Source organism: Ranitomeya variabilis, chromosome 1 (assembly GCF_051348905.1).
Source record: "Ranitomeya variabilis isolate aRanVar5 chromosome 1, aRanVar5.hap1, whole genome shotgun sequence".
Taxonomy (NCBI): domain Eukaryota; kingdom Metazoa; phylum Chordata; class Amphibia; order Anura; family Dendrobatidae; genus Ranitomeya; species Ranitomeya variabilis.
The window spans coordinates 359,887,706-359,900,883 of record NC_135232.1 but is presented as its reverse complement, the minus strand read 5'-3'; the positions used below and the strand labels follow the sequence as shown (position 1 = coordinate 359,900,883).

The following is a 13,178-nucleotide window of genomic DNA, read 5'->3' as shown; positions in this document are numbered from 1 at the left end:
GACAATCTATGCCTTTTGCAGTCTTTATGATCTGGAGAGAGCCAACTGATCACACTACCAATTACTATTTCTGCATGGAGCCCCCCATTAGGAAAGGAGTTTCGAGGAGGAAGTGGACTTTACAGTATTCAAACATTCAATCTGCAGTACGCCCAGTACCACATACGGAAGAACTGCTGGTTCCAAAGGCACCAGAAACATGTTCATTCGAATCAAGTGAGGAAAGAGATGGCACTTTGTTTCATGAAGCATCTTCCTCTGATGACCCAGCCTTTCTGTCAGCAACCAGAAATGAACCACACCTTACAACAGAAAGTGAACTGAACGATCTTGTTAGAGATTTGGATTTGCACAAGAGTAAGACTGAGCTCTTAAGTTCCAGGCTACAGCAGAGCGGGTGAGTTTGGATGTCTTTGTTCCACAACCGTTATAAATATCTTATCCAATACATCTTCATGGAGGGCGATCTTGTGGAATGCAACAACATCAACAGTTTCATAGAAGCTCTAAAGAAGTTATAATCCAGAGAAATGGTGTCTCTTCATCGATTCATCCAAAACCAGCCTAAAAGTTGTCTTGCTGAATAATGGCAATGCGCTACCTTCAATTCTATTTGGTTGTGCAGTCGACATGAATGAAACCTATGACAACATGAAACAGCTGTTGAGATGTCTGAACAATAACCAACATTTGTGGCCTCTGTAGTGCCTTAAAGGTGGTTTCTTACTTGATCTCCAGGGTGGATACACCCAGTACTGCTGCTTTCTCTGTGAGTGGGATAGTCATGCAAGATGATATCACTATAATAAAAGAGACACTTCAGCCATGGAGTAAAATGTCTTGCATCCAACACTTATTGACCCACATAAGATTTTGTTACCACCATTGCATATCAAGTTGGGCCTAATGAAGAACTTTATAAAGGCAACGCGTTCAAGGATCTCATTGATAAATGTCCAAGATTGAGTGAAGCAAAGCTAAAGAAAGGAGTCTTTATTGAACCTCAGATTTGTAAGCTTCTTCAAGATGAGATTCTGTATTTGTTGCAAGGCAAAGAAAGAGGCTGCATGGGTAGCATTTGCATTGATGGTAACTAATTTTTTGGGGAAATTCAGGGCTGATGTTGGTGGAAAATCTTCTTAAAACATATGAGGATCTTAGCTGTAACATGTCCTTAAAGATTAATTTCTTACATTCACATTTAGACTTTTTCCACCAAAGATATCAAGAAAAATGGAATCCATCAAAGCTTGCAGCTTACTGTTGGGCAATTGTTAGATATGATCCAATGGAGGAGTGTAAAAGCAAATAAAGAATTGTTTATAATTTGCTATAGTGTTTATACCTGTTTTAGTTATTTGAATTGTTACTAAGTTTCCTCTAAATAAATATCAGAAAATTGTCATAACAAAACATTCTGCATCTTTATATTTGCAAAAATAATGTTTCCAAGTGCTGACACTTGTATGCACTAATTATATGTAACAGTAAAAGGAAAACTCTTTGATATCATAGAAACAAGAGTCAACTAAAAATTTTCATTGTCAGATTTGAATTCAGGAGGTTAAAATCCTTAAGAAATGGTTCATGTCATAGCTTAGCCTGACAACTTTTGAAAATATCTAGAACAGATGGGTTACATTATTGAGATTAGGGTATAATACTCAGAGAAAATTTTCGAGATTCTTTCTATCGTACCTGTATTTGGTCCTACATTATATTAACCACTTTGGCTTTTTCATATACACTAAGTAAATTAAATGCTTAGTATCCACTCCTCAGCATTGAAATTACAACAAGATGGAAACTCTTGGTGTTATGGAAATCACAGCATGAATAGTCATGTTACTGATATGGAAATTTTTTAAACATCTAAATGTATTCAGTATCGAGTATGTGCATTTGCAGAAATACATACAGTACACTTACATTCTTTGGCATGCTGTCAAGGTTTTTTAACGGTTGGTTGAAAGCTGTTTTGCAAAGTCAGAAGACACTACACCATAATCACAAGAGTAGGGCCAGAGTGATGTTCCCTTGTGACGTTCTCTTAATGACGTTACCCACCGAGTTTCCAGATGGAGAATGGAGGCCGTAATGCAGCCTTGATGGCTGGAGTTCAGGTCTGTCCTCTTCAGTGACAAATCCTGCTTTTGTCTTCAATGCAATACTATCCAGAGATTTGTCTGAAGACCATGTGGGCAACACCATGAAGAGGCCTTCACAATGGAACATCACAGCAGACATATTCTTGGGATTATAGTGTGGGGATTATTACCGTATTTTTCGGACTATAAGACGCACCGTACTATAAGTCGCACCCCAAATTTGGGGTGAAAAATGCAGAAAAAAAGATTTTTTATAAGATGGGGGTCCGTCTTATTGTCCGAATTTAAGATCTCTTACCTGAGGGCAGGCAGTGGCAGAGCAGGGTCACAGGAGGCATGGTGGTGGCAGAGGTGAGGTGATGCTGAGGTGCGGTGGGCTTAACGGCGTGCACCTGAGCAGGGTCCCATCCTGCTTAGGTGGGCGACGCCATGGCCTGGTGTCCATGGGGAGGTTGCTGTGGCGGCAGACGTGCGGTCACTTCCTCAGGTGGCAGCGGCCAGGGTCCCTTCCACATTTGAGGTGATGCCACAGCAGTAGTGAAGGAGAGCAGCAGAGCTGGGTGGTTTTCCTGGTGGCGGCGGGCTTACCGGCATTGTGGCGGCGACAGAGGTGCGGGCATGATGTGGCACGGTGAGCTGTATGGCGTGAGCAGGTCCCATCCATATTTGAGGTGAATCCGCGGCCCGGTATTGATGGAGAGCAGCAGCGATGGTGAGTTACGGTATTTTCCGGTGGCGGCGGCCATCTTGCTGAGGCCGCGCGTGCGCAGATTCACTACTCTGCGTCCCAGGGCTTCAGGAAAATGGCCGCCGCGATCTCCATCTGCGCACGCGCGGCCTTCCGCGGCCATTTTCCTGAAGCCCTGGGACACAGAGTAGTGAATCTGTGCACGCGCGGCCTCAGCAAGATGGCCGCCGCCACCGGAAAATACCGTAACTCACCAGCGCTGCTGCTCTCCATCAATACCGGGCCGCGGATTCACCTCAAATATGGATGGGACCTGCTCACGCCATACAGCTCACCGTGCCACATCATGCCCGCACCTCTGTCGCCGCCACAATGCCGGTAAGCCTGCGTTCCGAATATAAGATGCACCCCCCATTTTCCTCACAATTTTTTGGGGGAAAAAGTGCGTCTTATATTCCGAAAAATACGGTATGTGCTATAGCCGAACGTCTCTTCTTTTCATTCCAGGTAGAATAACAGCTCAGTGTTACATTGATTTGGTGGTGGAACCAGTGGTACAGTTGTTTCTCCAAAATGTCCCAGGAGCAGTTTTTCAACATGACAATGACAAACCTCATGTTGACCTTGCTACTGTGAGCAGTCTGCATGGCCTGGCTACGCTACCATAGCCTGCAGCATCTCTGAACTTGTCTCCCATCTAGCATCTGGATGTCATTGGTTGGCAATTGCAAAGAGAGTTGCCAATAGAGGATCTTGATGATTTGCATGCCCAAGTGCATTCAGTGTGACAGGACATTTCTCAGACAACCATTAAAAACATCAATGATAGCAGCCAAAGCATGTAAGCTTGTGCAACTCTAATTGAGATGTTTTGAACATTTAGTTTCTATATTTGTCATCATTTGCATATCATTCACATGTCCATTGATACTGTGATTTCCATAATTTCACAACATTTCCTTCTTGATGCAATGTCAATGTTGAACAGTGTAGTTTTAACGAACGTTCTATAGATGAACAGTGTAAGCGAAACTTTGTAATTTATTTTATCAAGATAAATTTGCTTCTTTAATCATGAGCCATTTCTTCCGCTCTGGAAAAAAATCAGTTTAAATTAGTCTTGGTCAAAGAAATACAGACTGCCAGCACAATGAGGTGTCAGTGTACCGGTGTTTTTGAGTGTATACGCCTACTGGAGGTTGACACTCAGACGCAATCTACTACGTCTGAGTATATGCCTACAGGAGGCGTACATGCCCGGAAATTATGCACAGCAAAGCGCATGTTTGCTCTGTCAGCACCATTATAGTCTATGGCCCCCTTGGCGCTTACGTCCGAATCCCGTTTTCTGGGAGGTTTGTATTTAAGCCCCGACAAGGCCACTGAACGGGTGCCTGAAAGCAATTTGAAAGCACCCTAACATATTAGTCCCATAGCAAAAAAATAAGTAAAATCTTGGATAGCCTTTTTAAAGAAAGAGTCTGCAGAGGATCTGACTGGTGAAAAATGCAGGATGCCAGCCATATCATGGCCAGAAATAGTGTTACTCCTCATGTACATACACACAGCTTTCATGAAATTCACTCTTCAGGATTTCCTGAATTTGTACTATGGAAAGTTCTAGTACCTGCTTTTTATGCAGTAGTAAGGATAGAAGGATTTACCTAATAGCTAAATTGTAATTACAGAGTGCTCTGCACTACAGTTCTATTCATATTCTAGTATCAAATAACAAACATCAGAAGGAAGAGAAATAAAAGCAGTTAAAAGAATAGAATATTTTAGAGGAAATTTTAAAAAAGTTTTCTATAGGGCTAAAACTGTATAGAAAGTCATTTTTAAAATACTTATGCTCACTGATTCCCCCTCTTCCAATTGATTCACATCTTTGTATATTTATACCTGGTCATATATCGTCCACTGTGATGTCAATGGGGAAGGCAGTGAGGTGACTTCTTTTTCCTACAGGGAAAGTATTTTTAAAGGGAACCTGTCACCTGAATTTGGCGGGACCGGTTTTGGGTCATATGGGCGGGGTTTTCGGGTGTTTGATTCACCCTTTCCTTACCCGCTGGCTGCATGCTGGCTGCAATATTGGATTGAAGTTCATTCTCTGTCCTCCGGAGTACACGCCTGCGCAAGGCAATATGCCTTGCGCAGGAGTGTACTTTGGAGGACAGAGAATGAACTTCAATCCAATATTGCGGCCAGCATGCAGCCAGCGGGTAATGAAAGGGTGAATCAAACACCCGCCCATATGACCCAAAACCGGTCCCGCCAAATTCAGGTGACAGGTTCCCTTTAACAATTTGTAGCAGCCAATTCTTAAAGGGAACCTGCCATGTCACCCGTGTCCCTAGAACCACCAGCAGTTGTGTCTGCATATGTAAATTCCCTAATAACAATCCCAATTATATTACATGCATAAACAGATCTTTAGAAAAAGTATTTCTAAAGTCCATTTATGATATGTAAATGAGGCCTTTGACTAAGTCGATGGGGCGTTAGTGCCCCCAGACTAGTCTGCCCACCTAGCATGTTATCGCACTGTGGGCGGGATAACATGGCTTACATGTGCTGGCGTCATCCTTAGCGCTATACATACCGCTTGTATCAATGAAGTGAGTGCACGAGGTATATAAGGCGCTGGCGATGATGCCGGTGCTTGTAAGCCATGTTATCAACAAGGGCGTGATCACATGCTAAGTGTGCCCACTAGTCTGGGGACAGTAATGCTCCATTGCCAAGCCAAAGCCCTCATTTACATATGTAAACGGACTTTAAAAATACTTTTTCTAAAGATCTGTTTATGTGTGTAATGTAATAAAGGGATTGTTAGTTTGGGAATATGCACACACAACTGCTTGTGGCTCTGGGGGCACGGGGGACCTGACAGGTTCCCTTTAATATCAGCAACAATAAAAAAATAAATAAATCAGAAACACACATGGTAGCAATAATAATACCGCTAATAATAAATGAGACCGTTTGGGAAATATGCCAGTCCACACAGTATGACCACGCGTGTGACCCTTTATTCTGTACCTGCAGGCATGCAGTCTGGGAACACGGCAAGACACAGGAGGCTGGAGGAAACAAACCTTTAGCACAGAGAACATAAACAAGGAGCCTTTCAACAGCCGATCATAGCTGATGAAAGGCAGAAGACCAGATATTAAACAAACTTGATGTATGAATTACAGGTGGCACAAATGCATACACAGAAAGGATTTCTGCTATCAGATTCCATGGGCATGGAGAATGTCTTTACAAATGAGTCTTCTGTTAGCAGAAGGATTATTGTGAAAAGGAATGTGGCTACTTGTAACCGCAAAATATTATTTCACAACAGCAATAATGTTCATTTTCTACTTCAATGAATTTATGCAGCAGTGTTCTCAAGAAGTATTAAATCTAAAGTATTATTTATTTAGAGGTGCTTGTAAGGGAACCTGTCGCCAGTTCTTTTCCTTATAAACCATACCCACCACCTATCATAGGTGCACTTGCATTCCTCCAAAAAAGTGTTGTGATCATGTATTGCGTTGCATACAAATTGTGTTTGTACAATCCGATGGGCAATTCCAGATCACGCTCAGCACTACCCTTCTATTTGGATGGAAGTGGATGACGTCTCCTACATCATCCAAACAGTGCTCGAAGTCTCGTGCTTTACTTGTATGTCACCGGCTCCCTGGGTGTTCAATAGGGCAGAGTGAGGCGCACTTGTGCCGAGCTCTAATTCCACTGCGCAGGAGTGACATATTTTCTGAGGTGTGCAGGGGCACCTATTAGGGTATAAAGGGGTTGTAGTAGCACTATTTGAATGATTTTAAAGGTGATGGTCAGGGTCCACAAGTCAAAAAGCTGGTGAGAGGTTCCCTTTAATTTGTTTTGATTGTTATCTGTTGTTTTTTTGTCATCTGTCATTTCAGCCTAGATAAAAGCTGAGTATAGTGTAGGATAGGACATTAATAGCTGATGTTTAGGGGTCTAAATCCTATTACCCCATTGATCACCTGATGGAAGGAAGATCATTGCATCAGAAGTGCATTTCTGTAAATTGTGTAGTGTCGGTAATTGGTACTGTAAGCTCTCTCCCATTAAAGGGGTTGACTGGGAACACATGTTGATGACCTATCTTCATGATAGGTCATCAAAAGCAGATTGGTTGAGGTCCAACACCCAGCACCCCCACGACCAGCTGTTAGTTGCTTGTGCGGCAGCATGATGTGAACCCTTTGAACTGAGCTGCCAAAGATAGCTCCATTCAAAGTGTAGCAGCAACAATGACAGTAGGTACTGCAGCATAGCTACACTGTGATCTACCCCATAAAACTGTCACCATTCTTAACCCCTTCAGTGAACACCATAAATAAACAAGGCAAAAAAATTATGCTTTTTCATCATATCACCAAACAAAAAGTGGAATAAAACACGATCAAAAAGACAAATGTAAATTAGCATGTTATATCTGAGAATGTCATCTTGTCCCGCAAAAAAACAAGCCACCATACATCCCCATCAGTGGAAAAATAAAAAAGTTACAGCTAATAAAGTTATTCAAAAATAATTATTTTTCTATAAAATAGTTTTTATGGTGTAAATGCGCCAAAACATAAAAAAACAAAAAAACAAATGTGGCATTGTTGTAGTCATACTGACCAGAAGAATAAAGCGCTTATCAATTTTACCACATGCGGAACAGCATTAAAAAAATAAGAAAATAAAGCAAATCCTCAATTGTTGGTTTTTGTTCATTCATGGTACCAATAAAAACGTCAACTTGTCCCGCAAAAAACAAGCCCTAACATGACTTTGTCAAACAAAATATGAAAAATTATAGCACTTAAAATATGTCAATGCATTTTTGCAATAAAAAGCGCGTTTTTTAGTGTGTGATAGCAGGCAAATGTTAAAAAAAAACAATATAAATCTGTTAACGCTGTAATCACACCTACCTATTTTTACCAATTTCCCCTTGTGAAACTGTAAAATCTGGGGCTAAAACAAAGTTTTGGTGGTAAAAATGTTATTATTTTTCTTTACTGCACCAATGGTAGAAAATTCTGAGACACACCTGTGGTGTCAATATGATCACTGCACTCCTAGGTGAATTAATTGGGGAGTGTAGTTTGTATAATGGGGTCATTCACGGGGGATTTATGCTGTTCTGACACCTCAGATTCTCTACCAATGTGACATGGCACCCTCAAACCAGTACAGAAAATTGTGAACTCCAATACGGCTCTTCTGCCTTCTGAGCTTTGCACTGTGCCTCAAAAGTAGTTTTCGACCACATATGGGGTATCAGTGTACTCAGGAAAAATTGGGCAACAAATGTTGGAGTGGATTTTCTGCTTTCCCTGTGAAAATGAAAATATTTTGGGCTAAAACAACATTTTTGTAGGAAAAATATATATTTTTTTGTTTTCACAGATCAACATTGTAAAATTCTGTGAAGCACCTGTGGGTTTGAGGTGCTTAGCACACGGCTAGATAAATTCCTTGAGGGGTCTGGTTTCCAAAATGTGGTCACTTGTGGGGGGTTTTCACTGTTTAGGCACATCAGGGGCTGTCCAAACGCAATTTCACAACCACAAACCATTCCATCAAAGTCTGCTTTCCAAAACAGTAGTTTTCCCCCACATATCTGCATGCTCAGGAGAAATTACACAACAAATTTTGAGGTCCATTTTCTCTTGTTATCCTTGTGAAAATAATAGATTTGGCGTGAAAAGAACATTTTTGTGGGAAAAATGTGATTTTTTTTATTTCCATAGCTCCACGTTATAAACTTATGTGACACACCTGGAGGTTCTAGATTCATTCCTTAAGGGGTCTAGTTTCCAAAATAGGGTTACTTGTGGGCGTGTTTCCACTGTTTAGGAACATCAGGGACTCTCCAAATGCGACATGGCGTCGACTAATGATTCCAGCCAATTTTGCGCTCCAAAAGTCCAACGGTGCTCCTTCCCTTCCAAGCTCTACTGTAAGCCCAAACAGTACTTTTCACCCACATATGGGGTATCGGTGTACTCAGGAGCATTTGCACAACATATTTTGGGATTCAATTTTCTCCTATTATCCTTTTGAAAATAAAAAAATTGGGTCTAAAGGGACATTTTTGTGGAACAAAGTTAAATGTTCACTTTTTTCTTCCACATTCCATTAATTCCTGTGAAGTATCTGAAGAATTAACAAAGCTTCTTGAATGTGGTTTTGAGTGCTTTTTTTTAGAATGGTGTCACTTTTAGGTATTTTCTGTCATATAGGATCCTCAAAGTCATTTCAAATGTGAGGTGGTCGCTAAAAAAATGGTTTTGTAAATTTTGTTGGAAAAATGAGAAATCGCTCATCAACTTTTAACCCTTCTAACTTTCTAAAAAAAAAAAAGTTAAGTCATATTGAACAAATTTTACCACTATCAGGAAGTACAATATGTCATGAAAAAACAGTCTCAGAATCAGTGGGATCTATTGAAGTGTTCCATTGTTATGACCTCATAAAATGACAGTGATCAGAATTGTAAAATTTGGCCTTGTCATAATGGTGAAACCAGGCTTGGGGGGATAAAGTGGTTAAGATGCCCAAGAGACAAATGAGATCGGTAACCTGACATTTCATGGGACAATTTTCTTGAAAAAGTTTGTAGCTTGTTTCTTAACTTTCCATTGTGTCATTCTGAACATCAAGTAAATTTACAAAAAATTGTCAAACCCCATATTTTACCTAAAATGTGACTAGGCATCTCAGTGCATGTATAAATGTGTAAGAGCTTACTATTCTTTATGAGGAGAACATATAAGATCAGGACTGCAACTTGGTTCTATCTTATACACAACATTAAGTAACCAGAGATGGGCGTAAATTAAGTTTTATGTATGCACTTCATTGTTGCCTAGCTTTCTGCTTCATAGCCAATATGTGACTGGAAGGGGATGTCTCAAGTTCATAAGTGGATAAAATTTTATAGTGATTGTAAAAACAAGTAAATTTCCTATTTATTAAAAATCTTTTATGTTTTTAAGAACAAAAGGATTTTTAATTGACAATGTCCAGCTCGTTGCTTCATTTTCCGGAAACCCTGCAGTCCCAGCGTGGCCGGTTACCTAGGCAAGGAGTGTTCAGCACGAGCAGGCTCTATGCTTTCCAGCCTGCTGTGACACTCTGAACCTACAACCAACTTAAGTCCCCATGCGCTTCTCCCATGCTGCAGAAGTAAAGTTACTTCTGAAACAAAAAATTTAAAAAGACCCTCCTACTATTTACAATACTTTTATTTTAATACCATGTAAAAGGCGACCTCCGCGGCAAGGTAGGGAAAGTGGGTGAGACTGTTATAAGGCTAGCCCCACTGTCCCTTCTCTCTGCAACGCTATTAAACTATTTAGCCCCACGTTTTTATAATATTAAAATAAATGTGTTGTAAATAGTAGGAGGGTCTTTTTAACAACGTTAATGACCAGGGGTATTTAAGTTTTTGTGTTTTCGTTTTTTGCTCCCCTTCTTCCCAGAGCTATAATTTTTTTTTATTTTTGCTCAATATGACCATGTGAGGGCTTGCTTTTTGCAGGACATGTTGTACTTTTGAAAGACATGGTTGGTTTTAACATATTTTGTACTGGAAAATGGGAAAAAAATCCAAATGTGGTGAAATTGTAAAAAAGTGCAATCCCACAGTTGTTCTTTTTTTTTTCTTTTTTTACCATGTTCACTAAATGCTAAAACTGACCCGCCATTATGATTCTCCAGGTCATTATGAGTTCACAGACACTAAACATGTGTAGGTTCTTTTGTGGCGAAAAAAATTTGCGAATTTTCCCGTAGCATCTCCATTTTTCGTGGTCTCGGGTTGGATGATGGCTTTTATTTGCGTGCCGAGCTGATGTTTTTAATGATACCATTTTGGTGCAGATGAGATTTTTTGATAGCCCGTTATTGCATTTTAATGCAATGTCACGGTGACCAAAAAACGTAATTCTGGTGGTTTGACTTTGTTCTCGTTACGCCGTTTAGCGATCAGGTTAATTCTTTTTTTATATTGATAGATCGGGCGATTCTGAACGCGGAAATTCCAAATATGTGTATATTTGATTTTTTTATTGTTTTATTTTGAATGGGCTGAAAGGGGGGTGATTTGAACTTTTATATCATTTTAATTTTTTTTATATTTTTAAAAGCTTTTTTTTTTTTTACTTTTTGCATGCTTCAATAGTCTCCATGGAAGACTAGAAGCTGCACTACTTCGATCACCTCACCTACACACAGGTGATGATCAGATCATCTGTGTGTAGCAGAAATGCTTACTTGCTATGAGCTCCGACAACTGGGCGGCGCTCATAGCAATCTAGGTATGACAACCATAGAGGTCTGCTTCAGACCTCTGGTTGTCATGCTGACCCATCGGTGACCCACGATCATGTTACGGGGTCATCGATGGGTGGGATAAAGGACTCCCTTCCGGTAAGATCGAGTTAAATGCCACTATCAGAGATTGACAGTGGAATTTAACTACCGTAGTTAACAGCCACGGGTGGATCGCGATTCTACCCGTGGCTGTTGCAGGCACATGTTAGCTGTATAGATCAGCTGACATGTGCCCGGAAAGGTGCGAGTTCAGCACCGGAGCCCGCACCAAACAGGGGAAGTCCATCGTGGATGTACTATTACATCCAACATTGGAAAGGGGTTAAGTTTTATTGTTTGAGTTTTCAGGACCTTGTTTTCTATCTTAATAGATTTGTTTATAAAGTTACTTCTGCTAGCAGCCTGGAGGAGAGCACATTTCAGACCATTGGAGCAACAATGCTGGTCTAAACTGTCAATTTTCAGGCGTACATCGCCATCGGCAAAGCAGGAAGTCGGGGTCGATAGTGGTGACGATTTAGTTTGAGACCATTCCTTTAAATAGTTATTTGTTAGATAGTTATGTGACGTGAGCCCTGCGCCCAATCTGCTCCAGCTTCATTTTCCCCGCCCTTGGTCAAATCAGACATCAAACAGAAGTCAGATCTGCAGCTGGGCACTTCACATTCTCTCCCACGAGCCCTGAGAGAGCGAATGCCGATGCTGCTGGAACAGCTCTGGCACCGGAGGTGAGTGAGTATAGGTGTTGTTATTTTACTGGTGCAAACATGGTGATTGAGACAGGGTTGTCAGAGTAGTGGACAACCCCTTTAAAATTAGCTCTGCAATTAACGACATTGTAGAATCTCCATTGACAATACATGCACAGCTAGAAACTTTCCAAACTTGCGCTAGAAAATGGTGGTATGTAACAACTGGATGGTGAATGTAACAATCATATCTATTAGATACTATTCATTTTAAATCATCGTTCGTTGGTTGTATATGGGCTTTAAAACGCAATTAGTGATTTTACCTGAGGATAATGAGCTAATGTGTCATAAAAGCTACATTAATGTATAAAAAAAATGTAGCATAAATTAGTCATTTATCTCTTTCAGAGTCCAAACGTGTAGTTTTACTAGGAGGGGATACAATGGCCCATGGAGAGTTCATGGGCCTGTAATGTGGACCAGCGGGGACTATGTGCTTCTCTGCACAGTTCATATAAAGGACATCATTGAAATTCTTACAATACTTGTCAATCAAACCATTTTATTCTTTTGAATCCTTGAGCCTATATTCACACAGGAGATGATAGAATGTTTGGGAGTTTAATTCCTACTTTTTACTCTTAGGCCGGCGTCACACTAGTGAGTTTTATGGACGTATGAGCGCAGAAAATACGTCCAGAAAATATGCATTGCACACGGCCCAATCTGCTGTATATTACGCATCCGTAATATACGGTATGTTACGGGCGTAGAAAATCGCAGCATGCTGCGTTTGTCAGCGTGTTGCGCAAAAAATACGCCAATAAAAGTCTATGGGGGCGATAAAATTATGGATTACACACGGACCATGCGTGTGACTTGCGAAAAATATGCACCGGTGTTCTATAGCCGGTAATTCAGTGCAGTGTACAGTAAAATCACACTGACAGAATAGAATAGAATAGAATAGGTAGAATAAATGTGTACACGTAGAATGTGTATATATATGTATATATATGTATATATATATGTCAGTGAGACACATGTATATATTTATATTTAATTCAGCGCTAGATAGCAGAAAAGCCGGTAATTCAATTGCCGGCTTTTCCTATCTCCTTCACAAACCCGACAGGATATGAGACTTGGTTTACATACAGTAAACCATCTCATATCCCTTCTTTTATTACATATTCCTCTTTGCTAATGTAAGAAGTGTCATTGTGTAAAATTTGGGGGCTCTAGCTGTTAAATTAAAGGGTTAAATCCCGGAAAAAATTGGTGTGGGCTCCCGCGCAATTTTCTTCACCAGAGTGGGAA

At 40.6% G+C, this 13,178-nt stretch overlaps 1 protein-coding gene across 1 annotated transcript in view; it reads left to right on the top strand.

The window, feature by feature from the left end:
- ROR2 (receptor tyrosine kinase like orphan receptor 2) overlaps nucleotides 1-13,178 on the top strand; it is a 241,288-nt gene that overhangs the window by 99,746 nt on the left and 128,364 nt on the right. The gene's annotated exons all lie outside the window — the stretch shown is intronic.